General features: G+C 39.7%; 1 long non-coding RNA gene across 1 annotated transcript in view; it reads right to left on the reverse strand.

Moving 5' to 3' along the window:
* Positions 1-2591: 2591 nt before the first annotated feature.
* The window catches only part of LOC135211572 (uncharacterized), a 46354-nt gene continuing 31336 nt past the window's right edge, over positions 2592-17609 (reverse strand). Inside the window, exon 3 of the long non-coding RNA XR_010313668.1 lies at positions 2592-2935. This is a non-coding gene — a long non-coding RNA (uncharacterized LOC135211572). The remainder of the gene's footprint in view (positions 2936-17609) is intronic.

Consider the following 17609-nt stretch of genomic DNA (forward strand, 5'->3'; position numbering starts at 1 on the left):
AAAAATATTTTATTCCATTTCACTTTTATTTTTTCTTATAACAAATCAAGACTGGTAACTTCAACGAGATATTGGTAGCTATCTTCTGGTATTTTTTCTTGGATACAGGTATTAGTAATCTTTGTACAGTTACTAGGACTCCTTCAGCGCCTGGTTTAATCTGCATTAGGTATCCTTGAACTGCTACTAGGACTCCTTTAGGGCCTAGTGTAGTCTACATTGTCAAAACATGTAGACTACACCAGCCCTTGAAAGAGTCCCAGTAGCGGTACAAGGATACCGGTATCCAAGAAAAAATGCCAGAAGATAGCTACCAATATCCTGTTGAAGTTACTGGTCTTGATTTCTGTTATCTGGTAATATAAGATGAAATGAAAGTCAAATGGGATAAAATATTGTTGATAAAATATTTCAACCTGTGAATGACAACTTTCCCATTTTATTTCCACTCAATAACCTAGCTGTGTCAGAAAAACGAATTATCAGAAGAATTTAAAAGACCTTTTTTAAGATTAATTCGCTGAAAGCTGCCATTATTTTCAATAAAGCATGCATCAAAGAAGGTCTGCTTCCTGCATATCATAAACTGATAACTAGCTGCCTTACGATCATTGCTTTCCTGTCAGATGTCCTTCTCACAGTTAATGTATATCATACATGAATCCACATTCTCACGAGTCGTTTGACCACTTTATCATTTACCACCAGACACTGCATAGTCATGAATTTGCAAATAGGCTGCATTTTTTTTCATTTTTAAGGGAGAGTCTGTTTGACTTCCCAAAACACCCATATATACTATTCGGACCTGATTTACTCCCATGCAACATAGCCGGATTGCGATAAATTTTCCAAACGTGGCCATTTTATATGCAAATGATCAATTGCTCTCCATGAGGCTACATTTTTCCTAGTTTTAAAGACAAGTCTGTTGAATCCCCAAAAATATCCTAGGCTAAAAATTTACCATTCAGGCCTTTTTTTGTGCCCCATGCAATATGGCTGGATTGCAATCAGTTATCCAAATGTGTCTATTTTCTATGCAAATGATCAACTACAATTCTTTCAGTTTTAAGAAAAAGTCAGTTTAACTCCCAAAATACACCCAAGTCTAAGCCATTCCATACATTAACTAAGAAAATATGAATTTAAAAGAGAACAAATAGAAACACACATTCAGTACATTAACTGTGAAAGTAGAAGCAAATAGAATCACAAACCTTAATAGTAATAATAATGATGATAACAGCAGAAAACTATTTATGTTAAACTTCAACATATTAAACTTACCAAAGAGCTCGAAATATTAACACTGCATACTTTAGACATCTTTTGAATACTTCATAGCTGCGTAGTTGACCAAGTATTTCCTTTAGACGTTTATAACATATTTCAGCATTTCAACGGTTCGAGGTGATGTTATTTATCAAAGCCCTGTCTCTCCAATTTCTCGCGTTTTTAATTTTCATTTCCCTAGAAAGAGGAGTTTGAAGTGGATTTGCAGTGAATTCATGAAATATTTAAACTAAATCTCCTAAAAAAATATGAAATAAAGTAATTTTTCAGTCTCTTACTAGTTTCCATGCAAAAGGGCAGCCATTCTGGGAGGTCTTCAACCAGAGACCAGGACGTACTCGCTGTTGTTTACTGGTTGCCATGGAAACCAATGTTTACATCTCGAGTTAAGGCTTAACAAGGATAGAAAAAGCCACTGTAAATAACAGGAAATGAAATGTAAATTAAAGATGTCTTTTAGCCAATATTGGGTATAATGCTTCCTTCGCATTCAGGACTTTATAAAAGGCGAACTGGTCACCCTTCAAATGGAATGAATACGAAACAAAACGATAATAAACAGAAGCCTTTATTTGTGGTTATTGTAAGGATAGTTATCATATTATGTTATCAAGTGTCTCGAAGGTGATGAGGATGATGATGATGATGATAGAGAGAGAGAGAGAGAGAGAGAGAGAGAGAGAGAGAGAGAGAGAGAGAGAGAGAGAGAGAGAGAGGCTTATAAAGGATTCTTGTGCTAATACAGAAATCATTAATATCGAGAAAAAATATAGCCATGAGAGAGAGAGAGAGAGAGAGAGAGAGAGAGAGAGAGAGAGAGAGAGAGAGAGAGAGAGAGAAATTGATTATATGCAAAGATATAGAAAGATATGCTTAAAAAAATCACAGTAGATGCACGTGACTTCATTAAATAAGCGAATACCACAGGAAAATGATAGTCAGAAATCCAAGCGCTTTCGTCTTTACTAAGAAATAGTCAAGGAACGAATGAAATACAATTGGAGAGAAAGGTCTCAGGTACACAACAAGATCAAGAATACCAGATGGTTAATTGTCAAAACGGTAAAAATTAAAGAGATAATCCAGGATTATCGGATATCACACGGTCACAAACCTAAACATAGATTTAACCCTAACCGAAATTACAAAGTATCCGTACAGTCCAAAACATGTAAAAACTGAATATATTAATTTTGTTGCTTGTATTTATCTACAACTTTTTTCATTATTAAGATTCAATGATATTCCTTTTAACTGTGTCATTACATGAGATTAAGTTTTGTTTGTTTGTTTGTATGGTGCTTTTACGTTGCATGGAACCAGTGGTTATTCAGCAACGGGACCAACGGCTTTAGGTGACTTCCGAACCACGTCGAGAGTAGGATGGGGGTGAACTCTCAAAATCTATACAACTTTGAAAATGCAAATATACCCGTATGAGAGAGAGAGAGAGAGAGAGAGAGAGAGAGAGAGAGAGAGAGAGAGAGAGAGACTCAACTCCCCGGGCTACAATTTCTTTGGACACTCCTCCTGCAGGAAACTAGACATGCGGGTCCGCGAGCATCTATAAGATAGACTTGAAGACTATAAGTTGATACCTCTCTCATTAACAACTGGACTGGGCCAATCCTTCCTCCATCTGGAATAGAAAAAAAATTATAAATATTAGTTCTTTTGGGTAAAGAAAAGGGTCTTTGTTTTTTACTGCGGTCTTTTATAGTATAGTGGACATGTTTTTTTCGCTTACTCAGGGAGTATACCAACAATCTACTTTGTTGTTGTTCTTGCTGTTATTGTTCTTGTTGAGGGGTTAGGAAAGCCTAAAAAGGGTCAGAAAAAAGTGTTTAGAGTTGAGTTAAAGATACAGGAATTTTAGGATAGGATATTCATGATTAATTTATTGGAATGAAAATGTTAATAATTAATAAGGTGCATGTTAAACAGTACAGAATAGTTATTTCTAATAAAATATAGCACATTTAGTTCAATTTTCTTGGGCGAAACAACGCTCAATTTGACTGTAGATTGTAGTACGCGCCCCGAATAACCTGGAGGTCGGCTCACGCCTTTTTTTTCAAACCAGGCTCTTTAAATTGTACCAAAGTTAGAGGTCATTTGATCATTTAGCAAAAGCGAGCATCTTAGGTTTAATGGGTGGTCGCTTTTTCATATCATGTTTACCCTTTATTTGTTTAATTCTACTCAACAAACCTGTTGATTATTAAATTGCATGCGGGAAAATCTTTAGAGATATGCAAAACATATAAGAAATTTGTATTTATTATTATTATTATTATTATTATTATTATATATATATATTTTTTTTTTTTTTTTTTTTTTTTTTTTTTTTTTGCTCTATCACAGTCCTCCAATTCGACTGGGTGGTAATTATAGTGTGGGGTTCCGGGTTGCATCCTGCCTCCTTAGGAGTCCATCACTCTTCTTACTATGTGTGCCGTTTCTAGGATCACACTCTTCTGCATGAGTCCTGGAGCTACTTCAGCCTCTAGTTTTTCTAGATTCCTTTTCAGGGATCTTGGGATCGTGCCTAGTGCTCCTATGATTATGGGTACGATTTCCACTGGCATATCCCATATCCTTCTTATTTCTATTTTCAGATCTTGATACTTATCCATTTTTCCCTCTCTTTCTCTTCAACTCTGGTGTCCCATGGTATTGCGACATCAATGAGTGATACTTTCTTCTTGACCTTGTCAATCAACGTCACGTCTGGTCTGTTTGCACGTATCACCCTATCCGTTCTGATACCATAGTCCCAGAGGATCTTTGCCTGATCGTTTTCTATCACTCCTTCAGGTTGGTGCTCGTACCACTTATTACTGCAAGGTAGCTGATGTTTCTTGCACAGGCTCCAGTGGAGGGCTTTTGCTACTGAATCATGCCTCTTTTTGTACTGGTTCTGTGCAAGTGCCGGGCATTCACTTGCTATGTGGTTTATGGTTTCACTTTTCGTATTGCACTTCCTACATATGGAGAGATGTTATTTCCGTCTATCGTACTTTGAACATATCTGGTTCTTAGGGCCTGATCTTGTGCCGCTGTTATCATTCCTTCAGTTTCCTTCTTTAGCTCTCCCCTCTGTAGCCATTGCCAATTGTCATCGCTGGCTAGTTCTTTAGTCTGTCTCATGTATTGTCCGTGCATTGGTTTGTTGTGCCAGTCCTCTGTTCTTTCTGTCTTTCTCCTGTCTCTGTATATTTCTGGGTCTTCGTCTGCTTTTATTAGTCCTTCTTCCCATGCACTCTTTAGCCACTCGTCTTCACTGGTTTTCAGATATTGCCCCAGTGCTCTGTTTTCGATGTTGACGCAGTCCTCTATACTTAGTAGTCCTCTCCCTCCTTCCTTTCGTGTTATGTATAGTCTGTCCGTATTTGCTCTTGGGTGTAGTGCTTTGTGTATTGTCATATGTTTCCTGGTTTTCTGATCTATGCTGCGGAGTTCTGCCTTCGTCCATTCCACTATTCCTGCGCTGTATCTGATTACTGGCACTGCCCATGTGTTTATGGCTTTTATCATATTTCCCCCGTTGAGTTTTGACTTGAGTATCGCCTTGAGTCTCTGCATATATTCTTTCCTGATCGTGTCCTTCATCTCTTGGTGTTTTATATCTCCTCCTTCCATTATTCCCAGGTATTTGTATCCTGTCTCATCTATGTGTTTGATGTTGCTCCCATCTGGTAGCTTTATCCCTTCAGTTCTCGTTACTTTGCCTTTTTGTATGTTGACTAAGGCGCATTTTTCTATTCCAAACTCCATCCTGATGTCCCCAGATACAATCCTTACAGTCTGGATTAGGGTATCTATTTCCTTGATGCTCTTACCATACAGCTTGATGTCGTCCATGAACATCAGATGGTTGATTCTGTTGCCTCTTTTCTTGAGTTGGTACCCGGCATCCATCTTCTGTAGTACTTTTGTCATGGGAATCATGGCTACTACGAAGAGTAGTGGGGACAGTGAGTCGCCCTGGAAGATCCCTCTCCTGATATTAACCTCTGCTAGTCTTATTCCAGAGCTTGTAAGTATTGTATTCCAGTTGCGCATTGTATTTTTGAGGAAGCTGATGGTATTTTCCTCTGCCCCATATATTTTCAGGCATTCTATTAGCCATGTGTGTGGTATCATGTCGAAGGCTTTCTTATAGTCTATCCATGCCATGCTTAGGTTGGTTTTCCTTCTCCTACTGTTCTTCATTACCATTTTGTCTATGAGGAGCTGGTCTTTTGTGCCCCTACACTTCCTTCTGCAGCCTTTCTGTTGGTGGGGGATGGTGTTTGTCTCCTCTAGGTAGTTGTATAGCCTTTCACTGATGATACCTGTTAGTAACTTCCACATTATTGGTAGGCAGGTGATAGGCCTGTAGTTACTGGCTATATTTCCCTTACTCTTGTCTTTTTGTACTAAGGATGTTCTTCCTGTGGTCATCCATTTGGGTGCTTGGTGATTTGAGATACAATGCTGGAGTTGTTCTGCTATTCGTGGGTGTAGGGCCTTGAAGTTTTTGAGCCAGTATCCATGGACTTCATCGGGACCTGGGGCTTTCCAGTTTGGCATTTTCTTTAGTTGGTGTCTGACTGTGTCTGTCGTGATGTCTGTGAATCTTTGTTTTATTCTCCCTGTTTCTTCTTCCTTGACTTCCTGGAGCCATGTTGCATGTTTGTTGTGTGATACCGGATTGCTCCATATGTTTTCCCAGAGTCTCTTACTTGGTTCGGCTTCAGGAATTTCTGGGTGGTTGTCTTCCCCTCTTAGTTGGCTGTATAGTCTTTTCTGGTTGGTTCCGAATAGTTTGTTCTGTTGGTATCCCTTATTCCTGTTTATGTACCGTTGGATCTTATGTGCTTTGGCCTTAAGCCTCTGTTTTACATCTTCTATTGTGTTGTTTAATCCCCTCTCTTGTACTTTGTATTTCTCGTTGAGTTCCTCCCTTGTTTTCTTGCTTCTTAGCCTTTTTTCTGCCATCTCTTTCAGTTTACTCAAGTCAGATCTCATCACCATGATTTGCTTTTCCAGGCGCCTTTTCCAAGGAGGTTGCTGTTTTGGTTGCTGTTGGGTTGGTTGTGCTGGTGGTGGTGGTGTTCGAATTCCCATCAGTTCTGCTACTAATCTTGCTCCTGCATATGTCAAGTTATTTGTTTCTGTGATACTGGTGGTCTGTATTATGCCTAGTATTTCATTGACCTCACTTGTTTTCTCCCTTAATTTCTTGGTGTTGTAGGCTTTCATGGAGGGGATCTTTGTTCTCTCTGTATCTGGCTCCATCCATTGTCTAATCTTTTCTACCCATTCCGTCCTCTCTGTTACTTCGTCGGTGTTTCTTCGTGTGTCGTTGTTTGATACCTCATCCTCCCTGTCGTCTTCTGTGGCATCGTCTCTCAGTTCGTCTTCGTGTAATTCGTTGTCGTGTGACATTTCCCTTTCCAGTTCTTCTCTTTCTGTTGGGGAGAGCCAGTTCTTTTTCTTTATGTTCCTTGCTTGGTCTGCCAGCCTCTGCTCTGTTTGGGGGGTGTTATTCCTCTCATTCCAGATGTTGACCAATCTTCTTCTATATCCTCTCTCCGTCGGGTTGCTTTTGATGTAGCCACATGCTAATAATTATTATTATTATTATTATTATTATTATTATTATTATTATTATTATTATTATTATTATCATTTAGAAGCCTACAGGGACCATAAACCTAAAAATGAAGCTTCCAAAGAATAAAGTGTTCATTTGAAAGTAACAGAGGATAAAAGTATATTAAATAAAAACAGAAACAGGACGAGCAAAAGGGTATGCAGTCATTTCTGCCTATGCCAGGACCTACACTGTACTTACCTGAACGACTGGTTCGTGTCTATCCCACTTAAGCTTGAGAATCAAAACTTACTCAAGAGTCATCTCTAGCCCGGCTTAATCGGCTGGCCTTTCGAAAATTACCATATCATTCAGAATACACTTACGAGAAGCTTTGTGAAATTAAAAGAAGATTTATTGAAAAAAATTCAACTCCTCGTTCCAGGCAAGAATCTTAGATATGAGGTTGCTGGCCTCATGGTCTCTCAACCTAGCATGTGGCCCACCACAGCCAATTAACTACCAAGCCCATAAATCACAGGTGAAATGAGGATTTCAGGAGACTGGAGAAATCTTTCACAACTTTCCTGAAGGTGGATATCTGAACTAACTTTTAGGGCTAGGCTGATAACCACTGGCCACGAAGGCCACACACACACTTACAAGTGTGTAATGTTAGTGAATCACATATCATGTCTTGCTTGGAGACAGGCTGAGCTGTAGGGGCAGCTTTCTTGAGTGAAGGAATTTGGTACGTAAACGTTTTAACCAAGAGACCGCTCGTCTTGTCGTCAAGCATGTACATTCGTTTATATGGATGTTACAGGTCTAATAGACCAGGGCACTTGCGAAAGTCACATTCATTTTGGTGAGAAGAAAGAGGTCAGTTGGTACACGTCAGGTGTCAGAAGAGAAAACCCCCATCGTAAAGGTATGGCACATATTTTTGTAAGACTTAGAAAACCGTTACCTTTGAAAAGAGAGAGAAGTGTGAAATACATTCTTTTACTTAATTACTTTGAAAAGAGTGATGTGTGAAGTGTATCTTTTATCCATTGTTATCTTTATTACAGATGGGTTCTATTCCATAGTACTAGAGACGGGATTCTCTAACCTAACTAATATAATGAACTTATTGACATTATGGGTCTGGGAGTGAATTCTTAATCAGGAGGGTAGAGTGATAACTTGCTAGTTTTCTTTATGGGGAGATTTGGGTTTTTGTCACTATGACTTGTTAATCATTTTGTTCTATTCTATATTCATCTGCTTTGGGTAATAAATAGTATATTTTTATACTTACGTGATTTTAATAGCCTAATGACATGTTTGCAGACCGAGGGCACCATTGATAACAGGTAAGGGTTCCCAATTTGTGTACTTTTAATAAAAGGGTGGTTAGAGGGGTGGCACGTGGTTTAAGAGGCTTTTTATATATTTTATAAGCTGTAGGTATATTAACGAAGAGACTGGTGACCAGTTAGACATAGATGTTTTTTTGGTAGGAAAAGGGGTTATAATCATGTCACAGGCAACTTGGGGCTCCTTTTGCTGATTCAGTGGGTTGGGCAAGGAGAAGCTGTACGTCTCTCTGGCTAACTCAGTGTCAGCCATCTTGGGATTCTTGAATACCGGTGTTTTAAAACATGAAGGGGAAAAGTTTAATTTTCGACGTATTAAAGTGTTTCATGAGTGCGGTAACAGGTCACGCATATTTGCAGTGCGTATATGAATTCGGTTTCCAGTCATATGAAGATGTGAGTGTATTTTTAAGCTTTCTTTCTTATTTTCTCCTTTTTATCTTTTATATTTTTTTTTTACTTTTTCTGTTGTTCATATTCCTTTTGTTTGTTTGTGGTGAATTTACTCGAGCAGAGTTTTTTGTTGTGAGTCACGCCCTGAGAGAGAGAGAGAGAGAGAGAGAGAGAGAGAGAGAGAGAGAGAGAGAGAGTTGGTGTGTGTAAGACTGTCACCGGGGTGGATCGCTTAGTAAGCATTTTGCATTTCTTTTTTGTTTTTCTATCCCCTCCCTATTTTTTTGGTTGTTATTGCTTTCGTGGGATGATATACTGGGCGTGGGGCGCGTTTGCCTTTTGTTATCCATTATTGGGGGAAAATTTTTATTAATTTTTCTGGATTGGGTCTTGTGTATATAAATACATTGATGTTATTGAGATCGGGGAATCTTATAGAACAAAAGAGCTTTCGGAAACAGAGAAAGATGGCGGATACTAAGAGTACCACAACGCTACTACATCACGTAACGAATGTGAGTGCGGGCGTAAGTCCTTTCAGAGGGATGATAGATGGTGTTCTATCACAACCTGTCCAAATTTTTATTAAAGGGGTGAATAATTATTTAGCTGGAAAGAATATATTGGACGATATAGAGGCATTTAGAGAGGCGAAAGCTTTGCTAGATTTCAATAGGGGAGATCTCTCCCATTGTTGCAGGAGTTTCCAATTTACAAAATGTCGTACCTGGATGGATTTGCAAGCATTTTTGAAAACAGCTTATGGCTCAAAGGAATACGGAGATATGGTGAGGGACCTTTGGGGTCTTTATAAACTACGGAAGGGCACTAACAGCCTCGTAGAACATACATAGTTCAAAGCTTTTTGACGCAGTGGCGGATTGGGTAGGAAAATTGAATACATCTAAATGGGTTACAGGGAGTGATGTCTCTCTTGATAACATTCATAAACTGATCTATTTTTCCCTGCTCTTCCACAATGTACCGGATGCGATAGTGAATAGCTTTGATGAAAAGATTGAACCCACTTCAGACGAAGAATTACTTTATGCCCAAATTGAGAAACATATGTCTAAATGTCCCACTCTAGATAGCACAATTTTTAAAGGGACAGACCTGAGGGATAGAGTGCAAAGAGACACAGAATTTTCTCCTCCCCGTCTGTGTGCAAAAGTTGAATATAGCAAAAGATCGATCAATCAAAAGCAACAGCAGTTGCGCTGGTTCAACTGCAATAAACCAGGGCATCCAAAGAAATTGTGTAGGGTTAAATATTGTGGAATGTGTAAGAGTGCCGATCATTATTGGCAGTCTTGTTCGTCTCAGATACGGAGAGATGCGAGGCCTACACCTCAAAGTTCTGGTAATTATAATGTGAGAACTACCCAGGCAGGTCAAACCAGAGGGCAAAGGGATCGGCAAAATTTTTGGAAGCCCGATTAACAAAAAGGGTACAGGTGATTGGTACATGCCATTGTGGTCTCGTGGGGGACGCCCCAGAGCCCAGGCCTATAGTCTATGGAACAGTAGGGGATGTGGATATCCCGATATTTATAGACTCGGGGGCGTCAATAAATCTAATGGACTATAATTTGCATCAATCCATGTTTTCCAATTACCCTTTGCAACCCTCAACGGAGACGGTGTGTGATGTGCAAGCCCATAGATTAAATACCCTGGGTTGTGTTCAAATACAGTTTACTCTCGGTGACAGAGTGTTAACAGAACCATTTTTGGTAATGAAAGGAATTGCGTTGGGCAGCAGACTTTTGCTGGGTCATCCTGCTTGTAGAAGACACAAGATTTCGATCCATGCGGGTGCTAATGGGATAACAGTCGTGATACCTGGTGTTTTTCTGCCTTATGAGGACGTGAATAGAATGGAAGACATGGAGGTTATTGAAAGAGGAGATGTGCTTGGTGATATTAATGGCAGTGATATGAGTGTTATGGAGAAAGGTAATATTAAAACCCACGTTGCTGATATGGGAAATGATTACGGGGGTTCTATCAGAGTTCACAGTGATAACAATGGTGGTGATGATACTTTGGATGGTGATGTTGATACTAATATTGATGTTATTTCTGATACTAACAATGCTGGGGATGATACTGAGGGTGGTAATGTGTATGGGGCAGTGGAAAGGGGAGGCACTAACCACAAATATAGAGGAGTTTTATCCGAAGATATTATGTTACTACCTGGTTCGAAGACTATGGTAAAAGTTAAATTGAAGGAAATGAGAAAACCCACAGATGTGTGTGTTATTGAAAATAGCGAGAAGCTTAGAGGGGTTGTTAGCACGGCATTGGTGAACAGTGTATCCAAGGATGGGTTTACGTGGTTAGAGTTGCTAAACTGTAATGATACAGTTAGGAGATACCAGAAGAATACATATATATTGGATTTCCAAGATTGGAGTTGTGATAGTGGTTCAGTGTTATCGTAGAGGGGAAACCTGAGTTTTTGGAGGCAGAAATGCAATCAAGGAAACGAATATTTAGAGAAAATTTAGCTAATGTGGATTATAGCGAACACGTTGAAGTGATAAGCAGGCTTTTGGCAGAATTTGGGGATACGGTAGCCTTACAAGGTGATAAATTGGGGTTGACTAATATGTTAGAGCATAAGGTAAATTTGGAGAGTGGCACAAAACCTATTTATATTCCTGCATATCGCATATCTTTCAAAATCAGAGAACAGGTAGAGAAAGAGGTTAATAGATGGGAAGAAGAAGGAATCATTAGACCTAGCGTGTCTCCTTACAACTTTCTCTTGTTAGTGGGGCCTAAGAAAGACGGTTCTGTCCGTGTATGTGTCGATTTTAGACGTTTAAATGAAAAGACGATCCCTGACCGCTACCCAGTTGCGTGCATACCAGATCTTTTTGTTGAAATTGGGGGACATAATATTTATAGCTCAATTGATTTGGCGCAGGGTTTCTTACAGGTCCCTCTTAGTGAGAGCAGCAATGAATATACCGTTTTTTCAGTTCCCAAGGGACACTATGAATTTACGCGAATGCCTTTCGGTTTGTCGGGCAGTCCGATGACCTTTACCAGGTTGGTGAACACAGTTTTGCACGGGTTATTGGCAAAAATGTTTTTGTGTATATGGATGACATCCTGGTCGCAACGGACATGATTGTGCAACACCTGGAAGTGCTTAAAGAAGTACTTAGGAGGCTTAGATTAGCGGGGTTGAAAGTTAAGCTAGCCAAGTGCTCGTTCTTGAAAAAGCAGATCACATATCTAGGCCACGTCATATCTAAGGAAGGGGTTAGAGTAAATGACGATAAAGTCAAAGCAATAGCGAATTTTTGCACCCCCAGATCAAAGAAAGAGATTAAGTCATTCCTGGGTATCGCCAGTTTCTTCAGGAGGTTTGTGAAAGGGTTCTCTAATATAGCAGCTCCCCTAACTGATGCATTGCGGGAAGACGATCAATTTCAATGGAAGGAACCCCAGGCGGAGAGTTTTCAAAAGCTCAAGGACGCGCTAATGAATCCCCGTTTTGAAGTTTCCAGATTTTAGCGAACCTTTCACATTAGTGACTGATGCAAGCCAGGGAGGTATAGGTGCTTGCCTTATGCATAAGTTCGATGGGAAATTCCATCCCGTAGCTTTTTATAGCAGGAAGTTCAGGACAAAGGGCAGCAACGAGAGATCCATGGCCACCATAGATAAAGAAGCCTTTGCAATAGTGTCGAGCTTAGTTCATTTTAAAATGTTACTGATGGGGAATAAAGTAGAAGTTCTTACAGACCACAAGCCATTACTAGATCTTTTTAATAAACCTGATTTGTTGCCTAAAAGAGCTCGATGATTTTTAACAATCAGAGATTTTGATTCAAAGCTCAAATATATAGAGGGGAAATTTAACGTGGGTGCTGATGCTCTCAGCAGGAGTTTTCACGACACGGAAGGTTTCCAAGTCTCGCAAGTCACTAGCGAGGCCATACGATGGTATATACCTCTCATAGAGCAAAGGCAAGATGAAGACGAGATTTTAGCAGATGCAAAAGCGTTTCTAAGAGGGGAATTAGTTAGGAAACGTTATAAGTTGCCTTTTTCGGGTTTGGAGTTGGAAGGTAATCTATTGGTTAGGAAAATTAAATATAAGTTGAGAACCAGTGAAAGTAAAGGAGATACGACACAGATCGTAATTCTGAAGGTCCTAACTCCAGTGGTTTTGGATATAGTTTATTGCAGGTTCGGTAGTCCACACTTGGGAATAGAAAAAACGTATGATGAGGTTCGTGCTAAATACATTTGGAAAAACATGGGGAAAGATGTGGAAAATTCTGTAAGGAATTGTACGGTGTGCAATGCATGTAAGCCTGCAAGGACAACTTCATGCAAATTAGGATCGTATCCTATACCGAGTAGACCTTTTCAGAGAATACATATGGATATCCTGGGGAATTTTTGTGAGTCTAGGTATGCGAACAAGTACTTGTTAGTGATAATAGATGAACTTTCAAGGATAGTAGAAATATTCCCACTTAAGCATAAAACGGCCGAAGAAGTAGCCATAGCGTTTTTCAATGGTATCATTTGCAGATATGGCTACCCGAAGTTCTATTAACCGACAATGGGAGAGAATTGGTGAACAAAACCTTGGAATGTTTAGCTGAAGTCATGGGGATACAGAAAGTAACAATTATTCCATACAGACCCGAGGCTAATGGGTTGTGGGAATGAGCAAAGAGGAAAGTGTTCGAGGCTCTCAGGAAAACTGTAGGTGGTAATGATAAGAATTGGAACAGATTTGTTGATGTTGTTAGACATAGTATTAACACTATGGTTAGTGATTCCATTAAAATGTCCCCATTTGAAGCTTTGTTTGGTTGTCCAGCACGAGGCACATTTGATTTGCTAACTATACCTCATCATGGGGAGGATACGATCAAGGCGTTGGTATCCACAGCGAGAGAGACACATGCTTGTCTCAGCCGTAATCTCGAATCCACAACCAGAGATATGGTACAGAAGAGTAATAGTAAAACATTTGATCCCAAGATCAGTGTCAGAGACAAGGTATTTTTAAAACTTAACGTAAGAAATGAACTAAATTACAAATTAGGCCCGAAGTTTGAAGGTCCTTTTAAAGTCATTGAAGAGAAAATTGGAAACAGAGTCTTAGAGGAAAAAACAGGTCGGTCGAGGTTAACACATATCTCAAAATTGAAAAGAATTGGTTGTGGTGATTAGTATATTGTCGCGCAATTGCATTTTTGTTTCTTTTTTTTCTTACTGTCTGTTTTTTGCACTTTGGTGGCGGAATGCTTTTACGTTTTTTTTCTCTCTTTTATTTCCTTCTACTGTTTTTTTCTTATTATTAGGAAATCTGCTGCGTTTTGGCGGAAGTTTTCGGCGTTAATATTTTACGTGGGAGGGTGTTGTAATACGGCAAATGTTTATCTTCACTGAGATACATGATAATATACATGTGATAATTCCTGTATATGATATTTGGAGAATAAGGGTTTCTGGTGTTGCGAGTCTGACTAGATAAATCTGTAGTGCGGTTCGAAGCACCTGAGGTGTTCACAGGTGGATTTTTGCTAATTATGCTGTAATGAAACTGGTTGCAGATTTTTCCCTTTGGAGTTGATTACTCGGAGATTTGCACTATTCTCGTAGATGTTGACTATGGCATTACATGGAAATGTATCATGTAAGGGGATTCCTTTCCGGTCATTTCTGGTTGATGGGATTGTTGCGGTAGCAAATTCCGTGACAGTACACATTTATGTTTTCCTCTCTTGGGTGTGTTAGTAATGAGGAAGGTCGATTATTTATTTTCTTTTTTCTCTTGTTCTGTCAGATGCTGAAATATTGCTTAATCATCGCCCTGGGGTTGATGGCACTTGCAAAGACGAAAGTACATCTTGGTCCTGGAGTGCTAATTGAGGAAGACCACTTAGTATGGTTATCATCTGATAAAGTTACGATAAGTATCGAATTCGAGAGTCTGGGTTCAGCCAGATTGGAACTCTAGGAATCGCGGAGCAAAGTTGAAGGACTGGTAAACACGTTAAATGAACTTGAAACTACAAGAAATTTGTCTGCATCATTGGGACGTCTTTTAACGGAAATAAAGATAACTGCAAACAGGGTGCAAGGCAAGATTGCGGAAACACTCACTTGGGTCCCAGAGACTAAATCAGTCGGGGGGAGGGACCCGTCTAGAAGAGAGAAAAGGGCAGTGCAGTTGTTGGCGGCGGGGGGTGTAGTTATTGCAGCCGTAGCTGGGGTAGCAATAGCGAGTTTGGTGAAGGTTGGGATATTAGAGGCGGAGCTCGCCGAACATGGTAAAGCTCTGAATTCTCTAAGAGGTAGAAATGAGAAATTAGAAAACGGATTTAATGAGTTGAGGAAATCAAGTGATATATTACACGCGACAGTAAAAGGGGTCCGGGAAGACCTAGATGTCACCATTACGTTTTTCACTATACACACTACACTGTTGAACATTAAAAGAGAAACAGAATCTTTGTTGAATGAGATTAAAAGCCAAGTGGAAGCAGTTGTAGCAGCTTCACGGGGGAAAATTTCAAGGGAAATGTTGCTGTTGGGAACTTTGGAGTCAACCTTAAAAGACGCAGCATATGAATGGGATCAAATATTATTTTTACGGGAGATTTACTTTATAGATACTATGGGATTTTAAAGGTAGAGTTATCAGATAAGGGGTTACTTGTTGACATACCAGTTAGTGATAAAAAAACCGTTTCACAGCTATATATTTAGGCCATTTCCTAGTTCTTTTCAGGGGTTGGTAGTGGTTTGGACAGGGATAGAGATTATGTATATATTAGGTGAGGAATTCCAGTCCCCGGCAGTTGACTATGAATGAACTAAGATGCGTGTCAGTTTATGATAGATATGTGTGTGAAAGTAAGATATTTACTCTTCGACGTATTGTCCTGTCAGGTTGCGAACTAGAATTAACTCACGAGAACTTACTGACTCACTGTGACTTTAGAGAATTCCCCGATCCATACCAAGTAATATCAACGGAGACAACGACAGCGGTCTTCTGCACCAGATGCAAGATTTCTACTATGTGCAATGGAGCAACAATTCGCTCGTCCTACAGGGATCCCAGCTGTTTGATGGTTCCTGCAGGGTTCTCTCGGATTTCCTCATGGTGCTTAGTTGGCATGTCTGCAACTCGTCCACAAAAGTGTTTCATAAACACTTACATGGAAACCATGAGGCGGTCCGAATTCCGCTTACAGTGGAGACTGTTAGAGTCCCGCCGCTGGAGGATAGTGACAAAGACATATTCTCCTTCGACGAGTGTTATGCAATACCTACATTAATGATCATGTTAGGCGCTATACTGATCACAATTTGTGCACTAGGAATTCTTAAACTTTTGTGCATTTGACGAAGCACAAGGGCTCCAGCAACGGAGGTAGCCCTAAGTCATGTGGTAAATTGATACATTGTGCATTAGTTGCTGATGTGGGGTGCAACAGGAGTGCACAGAGGACATAGGTGGCCAAGCCATCTTACAAGTGTGTAATGTTAGTGAATCACATATCATGTCTTTCTTGGAGACAGGCTGAGCTGTAGGGGCAGCTTTCTTGAGTGAAGGAATTTGGTACGTAAGCGTTTTAACCGAGAGACCGCTCGTCTTGTTGTCAAGCATGTACATCGTTTGTACGGATGTTACAGGTCTTATAGACATGGGCACTTGCAAAAGTCACATTCCTTTTGGTGAGAAGGAAGAGGTCGGTTGGTACGCGTCAGGTGTCGGGAGAGAAAACCCCCATCGTAATGGTATGGCACATATCTTTGTAAGACTTAGAAAACCGATACCTTTGAAAAGAGAGAGAAGTGTGAAATACATTCTTTTACTTGATTGCTCTGAAAAGAGTGATGTGTGAAGTGTACCTTTTATCCATTGTTATCTTTATTACAGATGGGTTCTATTCCATGGTACTAGCGACGGGATTCTCTAACCTAACTAATATAATGAACTTATTGACATTCTGGGTCTGGGAGTGAATTCTTAGTCAGGAGGGTAGAGTGATAACTTACTAGTTTTCTTTATGGGCAGATTTGGGTTTTTGTCACTATGACTTGTTAATCATTTTGTTCTATTCTATATTCATCTGCTTTGGGTAATAAATAATATATTTTTATACTTACGTGATTTTAATAGCCTAATGACATGTTTGCAGACAGAGGGCACCATTGACAACAGGTAAGGGTTTCCAATTTGTGTACTTTTAATAAAAGGGTGGTTAGAGTGGTGGCAGGCAGTTTAAGAGGCTTTTTATATATTTTATAAGCTGTAGGTATGCTAACGAAGAGACTGGTGACCAGTTAGACATAGATGTTTTTTTTTGGTAGGAAAAGGGGTTATAATCATGTCACAGGCAACTCGGGGCTCTTTTTGCTGATTCAATGGGTTGGGCAAGGAGAAGCTGTACGTCTCTCTGGCTAAATCAGTGTCAGCCAGCTTGGGATTCTTGAATACCAGTGTTTTAAAACGTGAAGGGGAAAAGTTTAATTTTCGACGTATTAAAGTGTTTCATGAGTGCAGTAAACAGGTCACGCATATTTGTGGTGCGTATACAAATTCGGTTTCCAGTCATATGAAGATGTGAGTGTATTTTCAAGCTTTCTTTCTTATTTTCTCCGTTTTATCTTTTATATTTTTTTTACTTTTGTTGTTGTTTATATTCCTTTTGTTTGTTTGTGGTGAATTTACTCGAGCAGAGTTTTTTGTTGCGAGTCACGCCCTGAGAGAGAGAAAGAGAGAGAGAGAGAGAGAGAGAGAGAGAGAGAGAGAGAGAGAGAGAGAGAGAGAGAGAGAGTTGATGTGTGTGAGACTGTTGCCGGGGTGGATCGCCTAGTAAGCGTTTTGCATTTTTTTTTCTTTTTCTATCCCCTCCCTATTTTTTTGTTGTTGTTGCTTTCGTGGGATGATATACTGGGCGTGGGGCGCGTTTGCCTTT

This window comes from Macrobrachium nipponense, chromosome 4 (assembly GCF_015104395.2).
Source record: "Macrobrachium nipponense isolate FS-2020 chromosome 4, ASM1510439v2, whole genome shotgun sequence".
In the NCBI taxonomy this organism is placed as follows: Eukaryota; Metazoa; Arthropoda; class Malacostraca; order Decapoda; family Palaemonidae; genus Macrobrachium; species Macrobrachium nipponense.